Source organism: Procambarus clarkii, chromosome 50 (genome assembly GCF_040958095.1).
Source record: "Procambarus clarkii isolate CNS0578487 chromosome 50, FALCON_Pclarkii_2.0, whole genome shotgun sequence".
NCBI classification, from domain to species: Eukaryota; Metazoa; Arthropoda; class Malacostraca; order Decapoda; family Cambaridae; genus Procambarus; species Procambarus clarkii.
In genome coordinates, this window is record NC_091199.1 from 7,515,990 (window position 1) to 7,542,269 (window position 26,280).

A 26,280-nucleotide genomic window follows, 5' to 3' on the forward strand; every position below is an offset into this window, starting at 1 on the left:
GAGCTTGGAGAGGCTCCTTGTCCTAGGAGCTTGGAGAGGCTCCTTGTCCTAGGAGCTTGGAGAGGATCCTTGTTCCAGGAGTTTGGAGAGGCTCCTTGTCCCAGGAGCTTGCTTGAGGCTCCTTGTCCCAGGAGCTTGCTGACAAAGGTATTCAGTAATATGAGTGTTAGAGTTGGCCGGCTGAGATTCCACTAGCTGCGGACCTCTTGTGTGCTTGTCGCCACTCTCAAGTGTGTCTTGAGCACCTCCTGTGCTGCTGTGTTTCAGTGGAAATTGAACTCGCAACAGGATGAAACAGACTTATTTTAGTGCTCATCAAGATGCAAGGTTACCGGCATCTGTTTGATGATTCTCTGGAATCATTGTTGGTTCTTGTGTTGGGTTTTCTTTGTCTTGTTGATGCTACGACTTTTGTTTATCTTTGTGTTATTCTACTTCTTTCTTCTTATTCTTATTTTCATTCTGTTTCTTCCCCTTAACAACCATCTCGTTCTCCTCCTCCTCCGTCAATGCCTCCTGCCTGCCTCTCAACCGTCAATCAACTGGTGTACAGGTTCCTGATCCTACTGGACTCTATCATATCTACATTGAAACTGTGTATGAAGTCAGCCTCCACCACATCACTGCCTAATGCGATCCTTGTGCTGTCTTAATCTATGCTTACATGTCAACGTATACAATTGTCGATATAGCCTCGGCCCTATATACTCACACACACACATGGGGTTCACGGTTCGAGCCTCCTAGAGCCCTGCTGACTGACCTGTCATTGGGGTGACCTTAGATGCTTTCTGATCTCTCTTCATTTCCCTTCTTCGTCACCTTTCAATGTTGGGATTGAATTCTAGCGGCTATTTGCCTGTCCACTTCGTGGAATTTGCAAAGATATGCTTGATATTTACTGAAGGGATTTAGGTATTTACATTCCTTCAATAGATTCGTGTTATCTGCAAACGTTAGATTGTTTAGGGCTCACTCCCATTGGGTAGAATATTCGCGCACCACACTAGAAGGTGAAGGGACGGCGACGGCGTTTCGGTCCGTCCTGGGATCATTCTCACAATCGACTTGAGAATGGTCCAGGACGGACCGAAACGTCGTCGTCCCTTCACCTTCTAGTGTGTGGTCTGGTCAACATACTTCAGCCACGTTATTGTAACTCAGTCGTAAGCATCATTGTTTCCGTGGCCCAGCCCCCTGGAGGGACGCTATTTGTCATATTTCATCCCCAGTTCGACACCACCTGCTCTCTGCCCCTCACTGTGACACTCTGTTTTCTGGTCATCAGGTTCTCCTTACACAGTGCTATGTCTTCTCATGTATCCCAGCCTGGTTCTGCATTTTGTATTCCATCTTTTAACACACACGTACGTACACACACACACACACACACACACACACACACACACAACACACACACACACACACACACACACACACACACACACACACACACACACACACACACACACACACACACACTCACACACTCACACACTCACACACTCACACACACACACCCCACACACCCACACACACACAACACACACACACACACACAACACACACACACACACACACACACACACACACACACACACACACACACACACACCACACACACACACTCGCACACGCACACCACACACACACACAATGTCATGGACACTGACATTACATTGACATTAGACAACATCAGCGGCATACGCCAGGTTGGCCAACATAAGAACGGCATTTAGAAACTTGTGTAGGAATCATTCAGAACTTTGTATACCACATATGTCAGACCAATTCTGAAGTATGCAGCTCCAGCATGGAAGTCCATATCTCGTCAAACATAAAACTTAACTGGAAAGGTTCAAAGATTTGCCACCAGACTAGTCCCCGAACTGAGGGGCATGAACTATGAGGAAAGACTACGGGATTAAACCTCACGTCGCTGGAAGACAGAAGAGTTCGGAGGGACATGATCATCACATACAAGATTCTCAAGGGAATTGATAGGGTAGATAAAGATAGATTATTTAACACAATTATTTAATCCTCCCCGGCCAGGATACGAACCCAGGACAAAGCGCTTGCGGAACGCCAGGCGAGCGTCTTACCACTTCACCACGGGGACTGTGAATTGACAGTTGAGAGGCGGGACCAAGAGCCAGAGCTCAACCCCCGCAAGCACAACTAGATGAGCACACACACACAGCTTGGTCCTCAATTAGGAGGGCCAAGCCACGAGAAGAGGCTAAAGAAGCTCAGTCCTACAGGAAACAATGACCAAAAGGGACATGATCACTGCATAAAAGATAATGAGACACATGTACAGGACGATTAAACGACAACCTTCTAAAATTGAGAGAAAATAAAACAAGAGGACTTATGAGTACTTATGGACTTATGAGCGTACTAGTGGCTTTACAAGAATGTAATTACTATGCTATGTATCCTTACAATCCCAATGTACCTTCTTGTATATATAATAAATAATAAATAAATAAATGAGGAAGCTGGCAGCGCAAATAGTTTTATGACTTATGTGAATCTTATGTCCGGTACATGTTGGTGGTCGACAAGTGGAATGCCTGAAAGAAGAAGCTATAAGAGCCACCTCCATCCACAGCTTGAGTGCCAGACTTGACACTGAACACGAACGACAGGAAAGTTACCCCTAAAAACAGTCTCCAGGTACAGCAAATCAAGAAGGCGGGGCATAGAGCTAGAACTCGCTCCCCCAAAAAGTCACTCTTAGGTAAGCACGGAAGAAGAGCCGGGCTGGAAGCTTAGACAAGGGGAACCTGCATGTGAACGAATCGTTTGGAATGACTTGCTAAAAAATTTGAATTTGAATTTGAATCTTTGAATAACCAGTCGGGAAAAACGTATAGACGCTTAGGAACGTTTCCGTACACCTATTACATCTATTAGTAACTAGGTACTGGAATGTTAGGCGACTATTTTAGGTCACATCCTAGAAAAGGTCATTTGATAGCCAAAAGGACCCTAGACACAATGCCCCTGTGCACCTTATAACTTATAGTCAATATTGCTTATTTAATAAGTGCATATGTGACATACTAATTGATTGTGAATATTTTAGTTTACCTTGAAAAGCTTCATAGAAACACCGACTTCACCTAACCTTCTTAGTATGTTAAGATAAGCATCTTATTGCTCGTGATGATCTTGCAGCAGAAAGGTCCCCCAGAGTGTGGCACCTCTTGTGAGGCAGCGTCCTGGGGAAGGTCAGTCATTGGCCCCGGGGAACCACGATAGGCTTAACAGCCTCAAGGAACAATAGTATGAAGAACCTGTCCTGCATCTCTGATATTTTACAACTTAAAACAAAATGGGCATTCTGCCACGGCGTTGGCACAGGTCTTTTAGGTTCGTCTTGAGGCAAGTAAAAAATAAAAAATAAAATAAAATGTTTATTCAGGTAAGGTACATACATACAAGAGATTTTACATAAATTGATAGATTTATAGATAGAGCTAGTACATACAATGCCTAAAGCCACTATTACGCAAAAGCGTTTCGGGCAGCAAAGCTCCGTGATTAGCGATAATATAGACAAATAGCGGCCTCTAGATGTCTTAACTGAGTGTCAGGTCTTGCACTTTCATCTGGAGAAATCACATGGTTACCTAAATCGAGTTCTCAAGTTCCCCCTCGATTCGCCGTAACTTAGTTCGCTAAATTATGGTGATGGGAATACTAATAACCGAACCCGCCACAAACCAGTCATTGCAAAATGGCCTTGAAAGCTATTTACTTCATGAAACATCAACCAGTGTGGGGTAAACATAGAAAAAAAAATCCGAATTTAATGTCAGTAGCTTCAGGAGTTTCCGATAAAATATTTACACGTTCTCTTAAGTTGGAGAAGTTGTAAGAGAAAACGGACTTTTAATGACTAACATAAACATTTCAGATTACAAGCAAGGAACATTATTTAATTATTAATAATAATATTTTATTATGGTGCACATAATAACATGTGCACCATATATGGTGCACATGCCATGACAGTCATAATAATATGAAAACCCCCGCTAAATTTCTCTAAAAAAAAAGCTTTTTATTTCCGTATATCTATTTTAGGGGTCGTGACCCTGCCAGCTCTGTTATTCCCACGCTTTGCTTTTCCCTTCGGTATATTTCTAGTGATATCACTACCCCTCTTGCCCCTGTCCCTCCCCTCTACGGCACTCGCCCCCTGGGTTCCCTTGGACGCGAGGTGCCGCCAGCTTACCTGCCCCTTGTAGTGTCACGGAAAGATAACCCAGTTCGTCCCCTTGTTCCAGCTCCGCTATCTTCAGACGCTCAACGCTATCTCGGCAGAAAACAACTCGACCATTATATTCCCGCTGCCCATTGACGTCTTAACGCATATGATACAGAAAAAGGAGGCTGAGTAAAAGCAGGTACAATGGCTTGAGACTTCGGTGGATAGGAATTGGTAGATTGGGGCACAGGTAGATTGGGGCACAGGTAGATTGGGGACAGGAAGATTAGGGACAGGTTTCTTCCCAGAGGTCCCGTCAGGTCTTGGTACACGGATGGGTGTGGGTCGTTGTGGGTTCTCTCTCTCTACCTCTCTGTCTGTCTGTCTCTCTCTCTCTCTCAATCTCTCTCTCTCTCTCTCTCTCTCTCTCTCTCTCTCTCTCTCTCTCTCTCTCTCTCTCTCTCTCTCTCTCTCTCTCTCTCTCTCTCTCTCTCTCTCTCTCTCTCTCTCTCTCTCTCTCTCTCCCTCTCTCCCTCCCTCTCTCTCTCTCACTCTCTCTCTCACTAGCACAAACAGTAGTTCCTCTGATAGATCACTTCCCCCCATACACAATATTCACTCTCTTGACACCAATTATCATTTATTCTAACGTAAAAAACGCCCCCCTCATCATCCTAATCATTCTTCACCTCCAGGACCACACGTCACCAGCGGGTTAAGATGTAAACATACATATATATATATGACCTTCAGATCAGCCCAAACCAGGAGTGTCAAACAGTCAAATTAGTTCTAGAGGGAAACATTTTAGAATTTAGAGGAGCCCCCAATCACCGACGTCCACCGAGGCCAGGTTAATTTTAGACACTTAGAGGCTTTTTGCAGTTTGGCTGACCTCGATAAATATATATATATATATATATATATATATATATAATATATATATATATATATATATATATATATATATATATATATAAATATATATATATATATATATATATATATATATATATATATATATATATATATATATTGCCTGACTGTGTGACTGTAGCAGACTGTTAACTGACCCCCTCCCCCTTCCCCCGTGGTGCCATGAGTGACCCAAACTGACCCTTGAAGTGCCATGAACGCCACCACACTACCCCTGGGGGCTACGCCACCACACTACCCCTGGGGGCTACGCCACCACACTACCCCTGGGGCTACGCCACCACACTACCCCTGGGGGGCTACGCCACCACACTACCCCTGGGGGTCTACGCCACCTCACTACCCCTGGGGGCTACGCCACCACACTACCCCCTGGGGGCTACGCCACCACACTACCCCTGGGGGTTACGCCACCACACTACCCCAGGGGGTTACGCCACCACACTACCCCTGGGGGCTACGCCACCACACTACCCCTGGGGGTTACGCCACCACACTACCCCTGGGGGTCTACGCCACCTCACTACCCCTGGGGGCTACGCCACCACACTACCCCTGGGGGCTACGCCACCACACTACCCCTGGGGGTTACGCCACCACACTACCCCTGGGGGTTACGCCACCACACTACCCCTGGGGGCTACGCCACCACACTACCCCTGGGGGTTACGCCACCACACTACCCCTGGGGGTTACGCCACCACACTACCCCTGGGGGCTACGCCACCACACTACCCCTGGGGGTTACGCCACCACACTACCCCTGGGGGCTACGCCACCACACTACCCCTGGGGGTTACGCCACCACACTACCCCTGGGGGTTACGCCACCACACTACCCCTGGGGGCTACGCCACCTCACTACCCCTGGGGGTTACGCCACCACACTACCCCTGGGGGCTACGCCACCACACTACCCCTGGGGGTTACGCCACCACACTACCCCTGGGGGCTAGGCCACCAACATGGAGGTCAATCTCTTCACCACAACCTCTCTTCAGTGACCTTAAACTTCAAGCTTTGATAACGCTTAAACACTTGTTCATATCTAAAGCTATAACAAAGTATATGACTTATTCATTTTATAAAAAAAAAATCAATATTTCAGTAGTCTAAGTTTTACTGTGAACTTTGATCGAGAGCTACACTGCAACCCTCCAGCAGTTCCTTTGGCTGTTTATTTGTGTAATTCAATTGCAAGATAGAGAAGTTTGAGGAGCACTTGATAGACTTCGAACAGGAATTGTCAATTGATTCTCATATGTGTATAAATGCTTGAGATTAACGTGATGCATATTACTTGTTGCAATGATCAAAATATCTGGCATTTTCTGTGGGAAACCATGTTTCTATTATTAGCATTGCATCACTTAGACAATCCACAGATCTGTGAGATTTTTGCCTTTGTTATAGCTACTGACTTGCCCTTGAGATTGGTCGCACTCTGACCCCTTAGAGGTCACGAGGCTTGAAGTCACTGGAGGTAGTGTGGGGTGAGAGAGGGACATGGTGGTGGTGGTGGTGGTGGTGGTGGTGGTGCTGGTGGTGATGGTGGTGCTGGCGGTCACATCACCCTGAGGGCCCGGTCACCATTCCCAGCAACCTTTGAGCGGGCATAAGCTCCTCCTCCTCCAGGTCCTGCTACAAGTGTGACTTATCCCGAGTAAGTGCCAGCAGGATATTGACCACAGAACGGCGTATTAAACTCTCAGATTATTATAGAGACGAAAGACTCGTACCTGTGTTACAAGATCAGGTATTGCCAGTTCTATAGTACATATCTTGTCATAGATGGCATGCAAAGTGTTCCATATGACCTACGTTGGTTCCACTAACAACATTAAGGTTAGAGGGACATCTTGCCTTCAGCCTAAGCTTACTCACCCCCTCACCAGTGTTTAAGTCTCCCACAAAAGTAAATGTTTCTGAAAAAGTCATTGTTGTCTTACCCATATCCCCCTCGTGCTCACGAGGAGGCTATGAGTAAGTTCTTGCTTGACTCACCTTCAAACTTCCACTTGAGTCTAAGACAGCACAATGACTAAGGTGTTTATAGTGCATCTCATCCCTAACTCTAGTCTCACTTCCCATTACCCAAGCCCTCGGGTAGAGTCACTCTTGTACTAGCACCTCGAAGCTGAACCATTGTATGACTATATATATACATATATATATATATATATTGTAAGCCACTCTAGAGTGGGAATAAAAATTCCATTTATCTGCACCAAGAGGGCTGGGAACCCCGGGTCCACCAGGAAGGAGGTGACAGCTCTGCTCCTGGATCATCAGAGGGACTCTAGAAGGAAGGAAGAAAGCCATTGATGACCTCCTAAGGTAGCAATTGACTGCCATCTGACTCCTTCTTCTGGGTGTCCCATGGTGATCCCCCAGAGTGACAGCTCCCACCTCCTGCCTACCACATTGGGGGCTCCCTCCCACAGTAACCCAGATAAATGATATATATATATATATATATATATATATATATATATATATATATATATATATATATATATATATATATATATATATATGTCTTGTGAAATATGAGTCCCAGCGTCAGTGGCGATGCAATCTATCTATCCCTCTCGGTATTAAGAATAAGATCAATTCAGCATGTGTGATAAGTTGATCAGTTACGAAGAGCTTGTGGGTAAGGTGCTGGTGTAGGGGGTTACCTTATATCAGGGGAGCCCCACCACCCCCTGGCTCCCCCCCTCCACAGGTGGCACCATTGGGGGGGGGGAGCCCCACCACACCCTATCCACAGCTGTTCGCATGCACCTGCTACAATGCTGCTCTCTCTCTCCTCCCCCTAACCCCCCCCCCCCCTGTCTCAAATTAAACCCTATCGCAACATTTGATAAACAATCTCTGAGCATGATCCCAAAAATGATTTTTCTCTGAATGTCAATTGAATCCAGCCATCGTTGCAAGTGGACTATAAAGCAATGGTTTGCGCATCATTTGGCTTGTGCCTGACTTGAAGGTTGCATGGTGTGTTCACAGCCTATACTGCGCTACCACAATCCTCACCCACCACCACCACTACCACCTACAACCACTATCACCCACCCCCTCCACCCCCCTTCCCACCCCTACAGTCTTCTCTAAAAGCGTCTCTGGCATCCACCCTGATATATATATACTGTATATATAACTTATTCCTTTAAGCCCTATCATTTGTAAAATTTATCTCTGTGTATGTCACCTAAACTGTCATTGCTCGTCTCCTTATCTTCCTTCTCCCATTTCCTTCCTTCTCCGCCTTTTGTCCCCTCTCTCCCCTCTACCATAACCTCTACTCCCGTGCCCTCTGACCTGACAGGACCTAAAATGACCTTTGCTCTCCCTCTCTCTCTCTCTCATTGGCTGGCGAGGCGTCGAGAATTAACGAGGCACCACAAGACTCATTTGTTTTCCGACGTCCATAACTCCACGTGGACGCAGTGCCGATCTTGACCTGGCTTTTGGCATCACCTAGACACAGTGCCAGCCACTCGCTGGCCTCTTTTAGAAGCAGGTCCTCCAAGAGCAGCCGCAACGCGCTCACAAGAAGGAACAGAGGAGGATGGACAATGCTATTGCTTGGGGCGATTGGCTGTGTCAAACTTATGTTCTACGCTCGAGCGCGTCCGAATGTTATTTGTAAATTGACCATGCGTTAAGGTGTTCATAATGCGAACGTGTCAAACTGTTGTTCGTAACTCGAGCATGTGTCAAACTTTACATAACTCGAACAAGCATCTGTTGTTCGTAGCGCGAACGTGTATCACACTCGAATTCTTAACTCGGGCATATTTCGAGCGAGCGTCAAACTGCTGTTCGTAGCTCGCGTGAGTGTCAGGCTTTTGTTCGTAAGTTGAGCGTGTGGTCAGGAACTGGAGACGAGGTGTTCGAGTTACACTTCTCACCTGACCTTGTGTAAACAGGGTCAGAGGAGACGTGTGCCTGTATGTCTTGTTATATATCAGGGAGCTGTATGCCTGACGAAGATCACCCATCACTTTCTAAGGATGAAGAACCCGCCCTTAGAATCGCAGCCAAGTGACAAGCTCGTCTCACTACATACCTTGTGTCCCTCTCCACCTAGCATGTATTCCAGTGATGCGTGGCTTCATTTTAATGGAATATAGTTAATGTTTAATTTGCATTATTGTAGTTAAATGATATGCAGAAGGATATACACATCAGGTAATATGGCATTAATTTCGACGGCCCATACTTCATATACAAATACAAAATCGATGAATAGCAGAAATAGATTCGATTTTGATTCGAGATTTCGGCTATTTTAACCCTTCACGACGATCCGGTAGTTAATGAATCCCTGTAACGCTGCGAAATCTAATATGAAACCCGGTTTGCGAGTTTACGAGACGCGGTTTACAAGTTTATGAGACACGGTACGCGGTTTACGACTTTACGAGACGCGGTTAACGACTTTACGAGACTCGGTTTACGACTTTACGAGATGCGGTTTACGACTTTACGAGACGCGGTTAACGACTTTACGAGACTCGGTTTACGACTTTACGAGATGCGGTTTACGACTTTACGAGACTCGGTTTACGACTTTACGAGACCCGGTTTACGCCAGTTCCTTTGCGGTGGGCGTAGGGCTCTGGACGCCGCGACAGAAAGAGAGAGAGAGAGAGAGAAAGAAAGCATCACAGCGCGCCCCAGACTCTGCAGCTCCGAACCGCCAGGTCGACGGAGCCACTACATCCTCCAAGAAAACATTGATTAACCTGCTGTGTGTTTGTCTTTACATTATGGATGTCGTGGTAGCATAGAGGCCACACTCTTTTGTCTGCCCCTTGTCACACTAATAATTCCAGTCTCCTCTTCTACTTGATTTGCTTAGGGTTAAATAATTATATATATATTTTGTACATAACTGGCATGTTTAACTACATAATTGGCAGTTGTCGGGGGTGTACGAGCACACGCTAACTACCCACACGGTCGTAAGACATAGCACATGACTCTGGTAGTATTTCTTTCTCTCACGTGACTGTCGTAGAGCGCACTTTGACCCAGGGGAGGGGCTCACTAGAGCAGTCTTACGAGACTGAGCCGTGACCTCTTGACCCCCCTGGTGACCTCACAGCAGCAGCAGCAGCAAGCACTCATCTGCACTCATCACGATGCACTCACACGCACATTTGCAAGTGGAGGGCCTCTGGAGGTGTCCCCGAGTGTATCTCAAGGGACTTTAAGGGGGCGCTTTTGGGTTCATGTGATTTATTATGTATTGTGAAGACACTGGAACGATGTCTTCAGCTTGGAATGGTATGACCACCATCACAACCGCCACCAGCACAACCAGCAACACCACAACCACAACCACCACCACAACCACCACCACTACCACAACCACTACCACAACCACAGCCACCACCACACCCATTTCCATCACTACTACCACCCCCACCATCACTACCACCACCACCACCTCCAGCACCACCACCACCTCTACAACTATTTACATTACAACTATTGTCATTAGTATAATAACAACTACTACTACATCTATAATAATAATATTATTAACTCTACTACTACTATTACTACTACTACTACAACCACTACTACTCTACCACCACCACTACCACTACAGCCCCCCCCACCTCCCCATGAACGTCCCCCCCCCCCCTTTTGAAGGCATTACCTGCGCTCCTCAACACCTCCAGAAGCACTTCCGAGCTTCTTGAAGGCATCAGTAAACAGAGGTCCCGGATGTGAGGCCCGTGGGGCTAAGCTTGAGTCATCTCGCGCGGTTACGGGCTATTCATGCCTGTGCCACCTCTTGGGTGGCTTAATCTTTATCAGTCAATCAATCTAGCTTAGCTTTACCCTACATGTTACACAGCTGCTCCTCTTAGATCATGTTTACTAAAGTTCTGTGTAGAGTTAGGGGTAGGTTAGGTTAGGTTAGATTAGGTTAGGTTAGGTGTTTAGGTTAGGTTAGGTTAGGTGTTTAGGTTAGGTTAGGTTAGGTGTTTAGGTCCTGTTGGTGAGTATTTCTATTGGAAGTACGTGGGGTGAAGCATTTACAGTTTTGGGATTCGAACAGAGGTCAGCGACGAAGCACCGTTCGAGAAAAGTTCGAACGACATTAGTTTTGAGTCGTGTGTAAACCGTTCTTCATTCATAAACCGGGGGGGGGGGGGGGGTGTGAAGGAAGAGGTGTTCGGCGGCTGGATTAATGAGCATTTGGCCTCTGTTGATAAGGCCGAGCTGCCTGGATTATTGAGGGAGTCTTCGAGTCCTCAAGTCTTCGTCCCGAACTTAGGCATCAGCTTCGATGTCCGGACGATCAGAGTCGAACTCAACAGAGGCACCGGAAGATGCCGTGAAATGGACCTCAGGTTCGATGTCATTGGCTGGCTGGGTCAACCGGTCCCTTGAAGAGTTGCTTCCAGGAACACGTGGCTCCTCTGGTTCCAGTCCTCTGGTGAATATTATGAACACCGAGTACAATGTACAATGGACATTGTACAGTCCTGTACAATGTTCAAGACTAAAGTATAATCACTGATTCTAAAGCTAAATCATAATGATAGCTAAAGTAAGCCATTGTGTTGTGGACACTTTCGCGCTTGCAGAGTTCTGAAAAAAAACATCCACCTTGTGGTACTTGGCGTTTCGCGCGCCTAAGCGGTAAGACCAAAAAGTGTTTACTCTTTTGACTGTCCTGACACTAATTGTAGGCGTACGTATTTAAATTTGGTATCACTGTGTTCGCAATAGAATTGTCTATAAGAACATACCTATAAAATGCTGCCAAAGCATAAGGCATATCAACACCAAATAAAAAACTATTCAGATCACTTGCCGAGAGCGCCAAACGGCAACAAAATGTTTCCACTCTCTTAATGGTTGTGAAGCCCACAGTTGTGCTGCAGCGTTAATTTTGGTATCACTGAAATCGCAATAAAATTCTCTACACGGACATATGCATATAAATATAGATTCAATGTCGTAGCCCACCCAAAACAGTGTGGGAAGTGGCCGAAGTGTTACCCGCGGCGGCATATCGGCGAAACCCGCTTTGAAAAGTGTATATTCAATTCACTGTCCTGACATTATTTTTCGATGTATGTATTTCATTTTTGTTCCAATGTGTTCGCAATAGAATGTTCTATAAGAACATAGGTATTAAAGGTCACATAAGGATGCGTTCGACCGGCAACATATATAAAAACTTCGTCGATTATACTCGTCGTGTCAATAATACAATTGTTTTACCACGATGATTCACTGCCACGCCGTTCTCTTTAATAAGCTGTTCGGCTATTAGAGAAAACGTAAATTTCATGGTAAACATTTGTAAACTATCCCCATGTTGATCGGATAATAAATGGATTTTATACAAATATTTTTTCTCGTGACTCGCGAGCGCGGCACGCCAGCGTAATCAGTAGGAAAATTGGTGACGACACTGTTGTCACCAAAGCGCGAAAGTGTTTTTAACTAGACTTAATAGCCCTCCAGAGGTTAACCAGGCTTCAGGCTTAATAGCCCTCCAGAGGCTGACATACCTGAGTAGCCCTCCATAGGCTGATATAGGCCTTAAGCACAACCCCAAACAAACAAATTATGATTTGTATTTTGGGGGGGGGGAAGAAAGGCAGTAAGATAGGTAAGATCTAAGAGATCAGTAGTAAGAAATGCTGAGAATCGTGAATTGCTTTGTTAGATATACTGTTTTAGAACATGGATTAAGGCTCACCTGGGCTCTAATTAGAGCCCCCTGGGTGGCTCTTATCTGAGCCTCTGGGTGAGTCTTATCTGGGCTCCTAATATATGTCTTCTGGACCCCTAATGTGTCATCTGGGCCCCTAATATGTCATATAGGCCCCTAATATGTCATCTGCGCCCCTAATATGTCATTTGGGCCCCCTAATCTATGTCGATTGATTGATAAAGATTATGCCACCCAAAAGGTGGCACGGGCATGAATAGCCCTTAATAATCTATGTTCATCTGGGCGCCAACTATATGTTCATCTGGGCCCCTGCCTCGCAATACTCCGTCAACTGGCATATACGTGTTCAGAAGTTCATTGACCTCTGTCATATCTACATTGGAAACTATATGGCATGTCTGCCTTCCTCCCTGCCGCCCTCTCCCCCCCCCCTCCCTTCACTTCTTAATACATTCCATTTCTTCACTATTTAGTTTGTCACACACTAATCAGTAATGTCCCTGTTGGCTCAATTGGGTAGTTTACCTCTGTGTGTCCTTGTTCGTGCACCACCACCCACGCTAAATAACCTGTCCTTGTCTGCTCTATTCTTCTCCCACTGTAATTTGGTATATGGTGATCATGTCTCCTCTGTTTCTGTCTTCCAGTAATGTGAGGTTTAATTCCTTTAGCCTTTCCTCGTGAATCATATATCTCTCTCTCTCTAAACACTTCCTCTTGCTAACTACTGAATGTTTCTTGATTCCAATAAATGAGAGTTACCAACACCTGTTGGTGATTACCTGTGTTATCCCCCCGACAAGAGATCGTAGCCGACAACACCTGCGGTCAATAGGATTTAACTCTACAAGTGAATACCTTCTCGTACATACATATGGTCCCGCTGGAGTGTAATTCATGTGGCTTTCTCACACATGTTGTGACATATGTGAGTCAATACTGACGTCTATCCCTCCCTCTCAGGTCAATACAACATCAACACCTGTTTCCCTTCCTCCCCCCCCCCCTCACCCCCTCCCCACATGTCACTACGGCCCATTCCAAGAACTGTAACAGGTGTCCCATCTTGCAGCTGCGCTACATGCAGACGTTGAACTCTATCGCAGCGGAAAAGCCATCGACTATCATCTTCCCAATGCCAATTGAAATGGGTTTCAATAAGAACGATTAAGGTAGACTGAGATGGTTTCTCACAGGTCAAAGGTCACCCATCGAGAATCTCTTGGATAATTAGTCACGAATAACTTGTCTCTGTTGCAATAGTATTCAAAATTTCAATTTACAAAGAGAAACAAAATTCATACTAACGTTCTATATATCAGTGAGGAAATTAGTTGGAGCAATGGTGAAGATTTGAACCAGCGACCTGAATAGTGCCAACCAGGCAACTTAAACCACAGGACCAGTGTTAGTTGCAATGTATTGTGGTCCAGTGAGTTGAGGCCCCACTGGCTAGGAGTACCTAGGTCGTTGGTTCGAATCCCCTTATTGCTCCAAAATATTTTTTCATATTTAAATGTTTTTGGTTCACCGCCAACCCAAGATATAATGAATATGTGTGCACAAAATGGCGTGTTCTGCCCTACAGAAGCAGAAAATGTCCCTGTAAAATGGTACATTTTTTATGCTGCAGTAAATAAGGTAGTTAGTGCTCCTATTCTCACCTCGTTTCACGGGGCTGTTGTTATCCAAGAGGCTGTCGAGAGTGGTGACTAAGGTCGTGCTTGGTACACCGGTGCTTGGTACAGAGTGCTCCCAGTACCCCCAGTACCGTGCTTGGTACAGAGTACCCAGTACCTCCAGTACCGTGCTACCACCTTCACTTGGTGTGGTCACTATGCACCTGCCACTCCGTATAATCCTGGTTCACTTTGTGTGGTTCCACGGCACCACCCGCACACCTTATAGTTTAGTCCACCCTCCATGACGCGGGCGCTCGTCTGACTTATATTTAATGCTTCCCGCGCTCTCCGCCCCGTTCCTGTCTCTTCTCCCGTCTCGGTAGCGGAGCCGTCTGTCCTCGCTAGGGGCGTTCCATTTGCCCCTTGTTCCTACCCTCTGAAGCTGCCCCTACTTCGCTGATTTGCTGATCAGTTGTGGCGGCCATTCAGCAGGCGTATACTCAGACCAACTGGTGATTGAGTCCGTGTTCGAGTCCTACCTGTTTTCTATGAGGTCGTTGGGGTGACTGAAGGAGACAGAGGGGTCTCTTGGCTTGGGGTTTTTAGTTTTAACCTCTTGAAGAGACATTCAAAGCAACACTTGGGCCACCTGTAAGGGGTTCCATGCTGGGACAGCATACTTTAGGTAGGGGTTCCATGCTGGGGGCTGCATACTCAATAATAGGTAATTATCTAAGTGTGTGTGTGTGTGTCTATTTACTATATATGTGTCTGTTGAATCAACTGTCTTATGTTAGTGGATCAAATTACTGGATCCCGAGCTATTAGCTCTTGGACCCCGCCTTTCTAACCTACAGAGTGTGTGTGTGTGTTTTGTCACCTAGTTATGCTTGCGGGGGTTGAGCTCTGGCTCTTTGGTCCCGCCTCTCAACCGTCAATCAACAGGTGTACAGGTTCCTGAGCCTATTGGGCTCTATCATATCTACATATGAAACTATGTATGGAGTCAGCCTCCACCACATCACTGCCTAATGCATTTCATCTGTTAACTACTCTGACACTGAAGAAAATTAAATTTATAATGTCTCTGTGGCTCATCTGGGTACTAAGTTTCCACCTGTGTCCACTTGTTCGTGTTCCAACCGTGCTAAATAGTTTGTCGATTCCCCTGAGAATTTTGTAGGTGGTTATCATGTCTCCCTTTACTCGTCTGTCTTCCAGGGACGTGAGACTTAGCTCCCGTAGCCTTTCCTCGTAGCTCATACCTCTCAGTTCCGGGACTAGTCTGGTGCCATACCCCTGAATCTTCTCTAACTTTGTCTTGTATTTAACTAGGTATGTACTCCAGGCTGGAGCTGCATATTCCAGGATTGGTCTGACATAAGTGGTATACAGGGTCCTGAACGATTACTTACACAAGTTTCTAAAGGCAGTTCTTATGTTGGTCAATCTAGCATATGCCGCTGATAATATCCTTTTGATGTGGGCCTTTGGGGACAGGTTCGATGTGATATCAACCCCAAGATCTTTCTCTCTATTTAACACTTGCAGGATTTCACCTCCCAGTTGGTACCTTGTGTTCAGCCTTCTGCTCCCTTCGCTCAATTTCATTACTTTACACTTATCCGAGTTAAACTTTAGCAGCCATTTTCTAGACCATTCCTCCAGTTTGTCCAGGTCATCCTGTAGTCTCTGTCTATCTTCATTTGTCTTGATTCTTCTCATAATTTTTGCATCATCAGCAAACATTGAGAGGAATGAGTCTATACCCTCTGGAAGATCGTTTACATATATCAGGAACAGGATGGGTCCAAGTACAGAGCCCTGTGGGACTCCGCTGGTGACATCTCGCCTCTCTAATGTCTCTCCCGTCACAGTTACTCGCTGTTTCCTGTTGCTTAGATACTCCCTTATCCACTGGAGCACCTTATCTTTTACTCTTGCCTGTTGCTCCAACTTTTGTAACAGCCTTTTATGGGGTACTGTGTCGAAGGCTTTCTGACAGTCCAAGAAAATGCAGTCTGCCCCACCCTTCTCTTTCTTGCATAATTTTTGTCGCCTGGACATAGAATTCTATTAAGCCTGTCAGACACGATTTACCATCTCTGAACCCATGTTGGTGGTGTGTTACAAAGCTATTTCTCTCCAGATGCTCTACGAGCCTTTTCCTCACGATCTTCTCCATCACCTTGCATGGTATACAAGTCAGGGAAACTGGCCTGTAGTTCAGTGCCTCTTGCCTGTCACCCATTTTGTATATTGGGACTACATTGGCTGTCTTCCAGCTGTCCGGAAGGTCTCCTGTTTCCAGTGACCTGTTATACACCATAGAGAGTGGCACACTTAGTGCTTCTGCACCTTCTTTTAGTATCCATGTGTGTGTGTGTGTGTGTGTGTTTGTGTGTTTCTCATAGCTTGTAACAGAAACCTGTTAGGCTTACCGAGTCCCCCCAGGCCAAACACTGATGACATTCCCCAGGCTGCAACACAGCAGTTGCCTAACTCACAGACAACTATTTCCTGGTAGGTGAACAGATGAAAGAAAATGTGTCATATCGCCTCTGTATCTCTTGAGGATCGAACCAGGGATCTGGAAGAATTGAATCGGAAAGTATTGTGTCTGGAAGCACTGAATCTGGAGTCACTGAATCTGGAGTCATTAACTGCTGTAATTTGTGACCCTCACCTTAGAACAGGTGAAGAAGGACATGCACTCAAGTCTGTGTTTACATGTTGGGATGAATACAACTCTCTCTCTCTCTCTCTCTCTCTCTCTCTCTCTCTCTCTCTCTCTCTCTCTCTCTCTCTCTCTCTCTCTCTCTCTCTCTCTCTCTGTCTCTCTCTCTCTCTCTCTCTCTCTCTCTCTCTCTCTCTCTCTCTCTCTCTCTCTCTCTCTCTCTCTCTCTCTCTCTCTCTCTCTCTCTCTCTCTCTCTCTCTCTCTCTCAATATAATGTTGGTTTCCGTGGGTAGCATTGTCCCCTAGTTGGTATATGTGTCCAGATAGATGTAGACGTGGTATAGATGGATGGATATACTAGTGCCCTAGACCTTTCCGTCCTCCGCTCTGCCACCTCACATTGTAGCAGTGGTAGTTGTCACCGTTGATGGCACGTCGTCTCGAACCACAACCTCGTCTGTGTCTCTGACTCTTACACCCATCTAAAAAGTTGTCAGGTGTCTCACTACACCTTCAGAGGCTGTCCTGGAGAGCTGCTCCTTAGGAGTCTTTCTCAGCTTCCTGCCTTAGGAACCCTCCTTAGGGAGCCTCCCTCAGGATATATATATATATATATATATATATATATATATATATATATATATATATATATATATATATATATATATATATATATATATATATATATATATATATGCGCACCATTTTGCTTCGTAGTAAAGTATTTTAGTGTGCCTGACAAGTTGAATTGCGACATTAGTACAAGATCACTGTGCCAAAAAACACTGACACTTTAACAAGATTGTTACACTGTAGAGAGAAGGGAAACAAGTTAGATGAGGCACATTACGATCTGTAAACTGTAATGGATTCGCGTATAGTACAAAATGTATTTAGTACAGGAACAACAACATGAGTACAGGTGCACGCGCTGCGTAAGGGCACTGTGGCGTACACGTGCACGAACACATGGGCTAGTACTGGAGAAGATCCACTGTAAAGTACCGCGAGGTGTGTAGTGCACAGAGTACTGAGAGCAGAGTGCAGACACACCAGAGTGATGAGAGTAGATGTGAAGCTAACTCTGGCGTGACAGGGAGCTCTATCTTAGCTCGCCATATAATAAATTCTCTCAACAGTGCCCAAGTGCGAATGCTGGGCACAGTTTTTAACGAACGACGCAATGCTGAGTCGTTACCGGACTTCCCTCTATTAATCGGACGACGCAATGCTGAGTCGTTACCGGACTTCCCTCTATTAATCGGATGACGCAATGCTGAGTCGTTACCGGACTTCCCTCTATTAATCGGACGACGCAATGCTGAGTCGTTACCGGACTTCCCTCTATTAATCGGACGACGCAATGCTGAGTCGTTACCGGACTTCCCTCTATTAATCGGACGACGCAATGCTGAGTCGTTACCGGACTTCCCTCTATTAATCGGATGACGCAATGCTGAGTCGTTACCGGACTTCCCTCTATTAATCGGACGACGCATTGGTGAGTCGTTACCGGACTTCCCTCTATTAATCGGACGACGCATTGGTGAGTCGTTACCGGACTTCCCTCTATTAAACGGACGATGCAATGCTGAGTCGTTACCGGACTTCCCTCTATTAAACGGACGATGCAATGCTGAGTCGTTACCGGACATCCCTCTATTAATCGGACGACTCAATGCTAAGTCTGGCGTGATGGGGGGGGGGGGCTTTATCTTAGCTCGCCATATCGTAAATTCTCTCATTAAAACGCGAAAGGTTATCCTTCAAATGCACTCTACTCTCATCTACAAATAAGATCTACTCTCGTCTACTCTCTGGTCATCGGGGAGGCGAGGATCACTGTAGAATGGACGGTCGTGTTGTGGTTCTTCAGTAGGTTGTTTGTGTCGGGTTGATGGTTTATACATGGTTTATTGTTGAGGTTTTGTGGGTAGTTTCCGCGCCATCCCCCCCCCCCTAACCCCTTCCGTGGCTAGCTAGTGTAAACACACACACACACACACACACACACACACACACACACACACACACACACACACACACACACACACACACACACACCACTAGGTGAGTACACACACACACACACCACTAGGTGAGTACACACACACATACACATACACACCACTATGTGAATACACACACACGCACACATACACACCACTAGATGACTACACACACACATATACACACACACACACACTAACATTTAAAAAAATGGATCAGCTAAGTAATTCAGGACTAAACGCTAATAAAAAAAAAATATATATATATATAAATCTAAATCATCTTAAGTTAAACATGACACAGCGAACTGCAGCTGATTATGGAATGACGTCATAATTAAGAGTACTTGACCCCGAGTTGCCAATACGCATGCGCGGAGTGTATCAACTCCCCCCCCCCCGCCCCCCTGCATGTTGAACGACTTTTATCACGTTTATACATATATATACATATTCTGCATAATAATCTAAGGCTAGCATTAAGTTTTCTCTTAAGTTACCATCACTTGTATCTTATGACTTGAGTAATGACACAGAGATATGTTTAAGAATAACTTGTAAATATTGAAGCAGATGGACTCTTAACAATTCAAAATAGACTTAAGATGAAACCCAGTTTGGAAAGACCAAGGAATATTCTTATAAATGATCCTTATAAGATTTGTAGTCAAGAAAGGTACCCCTCCCACACACTTCTGTCAAGTCAGGGCCTTTACACACACACACATATAAACACATATACACACACACACACACACACACACACACACACACACACACACACACACACACACACACACACACACACACATATATATATAAACACACACACACACACACACACACACACACACACACACACACACACACACACTAACATTTCCTCAATGTGATGCTAATTGAATATCTCTTTCTCTCCCTCTCCCTTCCTCTCTCTCTCACCTCTCCCGGCCACCAGCTCCGCTACATGCAAACCCTGAACGCCATCAGCGCGGAAAAGAACTCTACAATCATCTTCCCTCTTCCCATCGACCTCCTCTCCCAGTACATGAAGAAGAGCAACAGCAAGTCCAGCAAGAGCAAGAAAGACCTCCTCTCCGACGACGAATAGGGAACACTATTGCATTCAACATACACAAGGGATACCACCTTGAAAAGTACTGCCAAGCTAGCCTTGAGTTAGGGGTCAAGTAGTCAACTATTGTAGCCTTTTAAGTGTGTATATTTTTAAGCTGGGTTTTGTTTTTCTGTATCAGCTGAGCTCATGTCCGTCTTCTTAATACAGGAAGTCAGTGCTCTCTCGTTCTTTGAAGTGGGGTGACCCCTGCTCTCTGACCCTCTGAAGTGGGGTGACCCCTGCTCTCTGACCCTCTGAAGTGGGGTGACCCCTGCTCTCTGACGGTCTGAAGTGGGGTGACCCCTGCTCTCTGACCCTCTGAAGTGGGGTGACCCCTGCTCTCTGACGGTCTGAAGTGGGGTGACCCCTGCTCTCTGACCCTCTGAAGTGGGGTGACCCCTGCTCTCTGACCCTCTGAAGTGGGGTGACCCCTGCTCTCTGACGGTCTGAAGTGGGGTGACCCCTGCTCTCTGACCCTCTGAAGTGGGGTGACCCTGTTTTCTCACCCTCTGAAGCACACACTCCTGCTTTTCCATGGCCTCTTCGCGACCACCCTGGGCGTAATGCCCTGATTCCCCCCTGTTACGAGGGCAGACGGAAACACTTCATGTACTCCTGTAGTAGAATCACAGCCTAGAGGCCAGAGAGAGAGTGGGGGAGAACCCAACAAGGTCAGGTCACTCTCGTCTTGAACGCTGGTATTGTGTGTGTCTCAGGAAGTATTCCTACCTTCGTGGCTCTTACGGAAGTACTTAATCCAACACCAATGATAAATATGTCTTCAAGGGGATAATATATCAGCTCAGACTCTAAACGGTCTTATTTTATATTGTTTAATAAGATTCGCTACCGGGAACAAAGTTCCAAGGAGCACGGGCTATGGTGAGCCCGCAATGGATTCAAGTTAGAGTTGTGACCTTAAGTTATAATTAATCAAACTCATCATTCGTGAACAGTACCAAATTATTATGCAAATAATCACACATTACTAGCAATAGGAGGGTAGAAATAGCCTGAATTACTCTATCTCTTTGGGATGTATTTTAGTATCTCAATAAACTTATTCGAACTTGAATAGTAATGATCTCTATTTATTGAGAGAGTACATAACATTGCTGCTCTTTCATTCTTACACACTAACACACACACTGTTTCAGGCAGGTCCACAATTCTGTCAACAAACTCTTATAAACGATAAAATGGTGTTGGATTACGTGAATTCTTGAGATCCATGAAATCATATAAATATTGTTTAGACACATACAGCAAACAGTATACTCCCTTGTGTATATTGAATAATGAAATATTTTGTATGGCGTGACGTCATGCGGTGGTGCCAAACTTCATGTTGACGTCACCAGCCAAGTGTTGAGCCCAAAACTTGAATCAAACAGTTATACAAAATACCAGTGAGATATTTTCCTTGGGGATGGTCAATTTCCACAACTGTGGGTAATATTGGATAAATTGGGGAAGGGGAATTTTTTTTGTAATGCAATATGTATGCTGAATATTCTCACTGACCATTAGGCGACAACACTCCCATCACGGATGTTGCCATATGTTACCAGATTGCTGTTGATAATCAACCATAAACTTTTATTGTAATTGTGGATTCACGATAACCACCAACAAACGTTTCGTCTTTTTCTAACCAATAGGATAACTGCTTTTTTCTTCAGCAGTACTCCACCATAACGTATTTATATATGTGTGTTTGATCTAGTGAAACATAGTAATGTGCTTGTTGAGTGTTGCCATCTAGGGATATATATATATATATATATTTGTCAAAAATTCATTCTCAAAAATGTAGATTTCAAGAAATGTATACATTATAATGCAGGAATTAAAACAAGTAAAAAAACATTCGTAAATTGTCGTACTAGATTTTGAGTAGAATCAAAACTTTGTAAAAGGTTGTAGAGTTTTACACTGTTGACAAAAATCTTTTAAGAATCATTGAGTCTCCAAGACGAGTTGCAGCACTCAAGACGTGCCATATTGTTGACATAACGGAGCAGCGAGTGCCTCTCCAGGCACTTCTGCCCCCCGACGCCCACATCCAGAAACGTTTCTTGGTGAAAGACGAGTCCCCACAGTCGCACCTGTGCATATCAGTCGTACCACAGGAAGAGCCCGCCCATTTTCTTCCCGCGAAGACAGCGTCGGCCGCAACACCCGCCACGCCCATGTATGCGCTCGCCAACCATTCTCACCGGAGAGTTAATAAGTCCTTTGGACTCTAGCCTCCGTAAACACCACTCTGGAGGAGTGAATGCGAGCTCGAGGGGAAATGATCCTAACGCGATTTTGGGGGAAAAAATGAAGGGCGGGGTTCAAGTGCTTCCTCCTACTGGAGGTCTGCCGTGGCTACTGCTTGTTGAGTTCGGGGCGTTGAGCTGACTGCACGCAGACTTCAACTCTTCTCTGATTCAAGGCACCCCGCCACTCAAATTAGTAAGTAATGACTAATGAGAGCGTCACTGGTCTCGTCTGAGCCCCTTGAGTCTCCTCTGAACCCCTTGGGTTTCCTCTGAGCCCCTTGGGGTCTCCTTTGAGCCCCTTGGGTCTCCTCTGAACCCCTTGGGTTTGATCTGTAGCCCTTGAATCTCCTCAGATCTCGGTAGCCTGAGAGAGAGAGTGGCTCCCCCTCCAAGAGCCATGAAGGACTGTGAGCAGCCAACACCACCCATAATCTTATGTTGCACTGAAATTGACACACACATATTATCGTATATAAATATAAATACATATTACGTAGCACTCAATAGCAATAAGTGAAGAGCTTGGTTTCAGAGTTCCACGTTAGTGACACTATAGCTTTACAGAGAGTAACTAGAGTTCCACAATACGACATGTTATTAAAATCTATCCGATTTTTCTAAAGAAGTTTATTAAATGATGGAAAAATAGAGTTATATCCTATCAGTTTATAGTATATAGATTTTTCTGATATAATATTTTAAATGTCTTGTATTTTATGACCTTCGCATGAGTAAATAGGTTGAATATTGATCAGATTTTATATTGAAGGTTTTAAGAGTGTTATTGAGGCGGGGAATTGTCCATTGACTTGGCACACGAGTCGGCTCGTGGCTCCTCTGTTGTGAGTTGAGGCCCATCCTGTGAGATATAGCTTTTTTTTTGGTGGTAAAGGGGTCTCTGTTGGCCTCCTTATGCGCACGCACGCACGAGCACGCACACGCACTCGCACACACACACACACACACACACAAGCCACAAGAATGAACTCCAAGATTGACGCCAGTCTACCATCAATCCATGACCTGTTGGACCAACAAGTGTCACCCACACTGATCGATCACTCAGACCTTGAGCACACACCCCTCCCCCACGGTCAATAACCCATCCAAAATCCATATAAGCATCAGGTTATTAAAAAAAAGTGACAAACTATCTAAAACAAAATCATTATAGTACCCCCTGGAAAATCCAGGCTCCGGCAATGCGAAAACGTTACCCGTGTGTGTATATAAATATATATATATATATATATATATATATATATATATATATATATATATATATATATATATATATATATATATATATCTGGTGTCAATCAGATATCATGGGGTGTCATGGAAGGTACCCCTTGCTACTCTGTCGTACAACAAACATTGACTCCTAAACTATTAAGATCGTATTACATAAAAACACCTAACTGCAAATGTCGATAATATTTTTGTTATAGTTCCCCCCAACGTTTGGTCACTAATATTTTCTTCAGTCTCTCCTAAAAAAATATATAAAATAAAACCAAAAAATTTCCGAAGAATCACAGTTTTGGAAACCACTGTCCAGAGACTATAGCAATTGTGTTGAAGATGTTGCTAGTTGTGTGTAGTGTTTTGCGAGGACGCGGTGCGTAAGTGTTGGTGGAATTAGACGCAACAAATATCTACTTTTTGAAGATATATTGTGCGCACATTTCCCTGGGATTCAGTGCGTATTCCTCTCTCTCTGGAACCCAGGGGTCAGATTCACGAAAGCACTTAAGCAAACACTTAAGAATCTGTCCATCTTTTCTCAATCTTTGGCGGCTTTGTTTCCAATTATTAAACAGTTAATGAGCTCCGAAGCACCAGGGAGGCTGTTTATAACAATAACAACAGCTGAATGGGAAGTTTTCATGCTTGTAAACTGTTTAATTAATGTAACCAAAGAAGTCAAAGATTGAGGAAAGATGTACACGTTCGTAAGTGCTTTCGTGAATCTGGCCCCAGTACATCACAGCTAAAGAGAATGATATTCCAGCGCTCCAAAAACCATATGTCATTTTTAACAGTTATTAATATTAAATGAGTGTTTTTAAAAGTTTTTGCTGAGATTTATTTTTGTAATTTAATTTATGTTAAGATTTAAAGCTCCATAGGCAGTGCTTCAGGCAACAAGTCGTACTTTAGAAATGATAAGTCGATTGCATTGATTCAATTAAGGGCGGGGGGGGGGGTAATATTTTATCGCTAACTTCTTTAAATTAGATTAGAGGCCGAACTACCAGACAAGGGATCAAGCTTATATTAAAACCCTTCAAATTACACCGTGGAATATACCAGTGATCGTTTACTTATTAATAATTTCAGTCATCATGCAAATAAGATAAAATTACCATATAGATCTCTTGTGTTAACCTACATGGCAACTTTTGGTAGATTAGGCTATTGTAATTATTTATTCGGTGAATATATTTATTTTTACTATATTTTATTTTCGAAAGTCTGTACAACCCAATATATTTTATTTCAATCCAGTTTGTGTATAGGCAAAATATGTTTTTATCTCCGTATATATATATATATTGAGTTGTATAAGCACGTATAAATTTATATTCATTTTGCCATGCTGCTTGAGACAAAGGTGTTATTGGATTTCATTCCTGAGATTCTGTGGCAGTGGTGCGCTGCTCCAAGTGTTGACCTTTGTTCTGGTGACGACACTGTGCGGTGAGGGCGGGACTGGTGCTTCACTATGTGAGGAAGTAATCAACACAGACTTTGAGTGGGAGCCATTGATCATTGGGAGCATCAGTAGCTGGGAGATCAGCCTCCCAGAGAGCAGTCCAATTTCTTCCTTGTCATTCCTATGCTGGATCCTGACCATAAAAAAAATAAATCATAGCAGATTTATTATCAAATCATCACCAAAATTGTCATTATTATTCATTAAGTTAGTGTTTGGAGCTATGATTGACGCCTGTGAGCGTCTGAACACATGGAATTCGGCCAAGTTTAATGACTCCTCGCGAGATTGACTGCTGTCCAGCGCATATCACGGCCAGTTCCTCCCTCGCGTGCGCCAGCCAAATAACTATAGTCAACTTGTCAGCAAATACGCCAGCCAATGTGTCAATCGACGCCACAAACACATTATTCTGAAACAAATATATAAGAAAAACGAGGCTGTACATGTACAGACAAGCCACAAAAAGCACAAATAATTCCCGGGAATTTCTGGAGAAGAAGAAAGTTAATACACGACAAAACTTCGACAAACAAGAAACACTGGTGGATGCTCCGGAAGGCTTGGCAACTGTGCGCGCCACAGCCTTCACAAACTGCATTTTTTCAGCTGCACTTCAAAAACGCTTGCTTAAACAGCTTTTATATTTTGGGCGTTAAGAGGTTGGCAGCTTCAAAATACGAAAAAAAAATTGTTTGGGCAGCTCACGACATATTGAAATTCGTGACCCAGCACCACGCGGAAACAGTTGGGCCAAAAAAAAAGATATATGTATATATGAATATATATATATATATATATATATATATATATATATATATATATATATATATATATAAATGCATTCATAGATTGTTTATTGAGCCTCCTTGGGCCCAAAATATGAGGTGTCTCACACGTCCACAAATTCTGGGTTTCTCTTTCAATATTACAGATATATTTGCAAATCTTATACACCTTGTTTCACAAAAATAAATTACATAAAAATTCTGC

General features: G+C 44.5%; 1 long non-coding RNA gene across 1 annotated transcript; it reads left to right on the forward strand.

Annotated features, from left to right (window-relative positions):
- Positions 1–4,196: 4,196 nt before the first annotated feature.
- LOC138351594 (uncharacterized) lies at positions 4,197–26,276 on the forward strand. Its single transcript, XR_011222512.1, has 2 exons — positions 4,197–4,421; positions 20,143–26,276. It is a non-coding gene; the product is annotated as an uncharacterized lncRNA (long non-coding RNA).
- Positions 26,277–26,280: the final 4 nt, after the last annotated feature.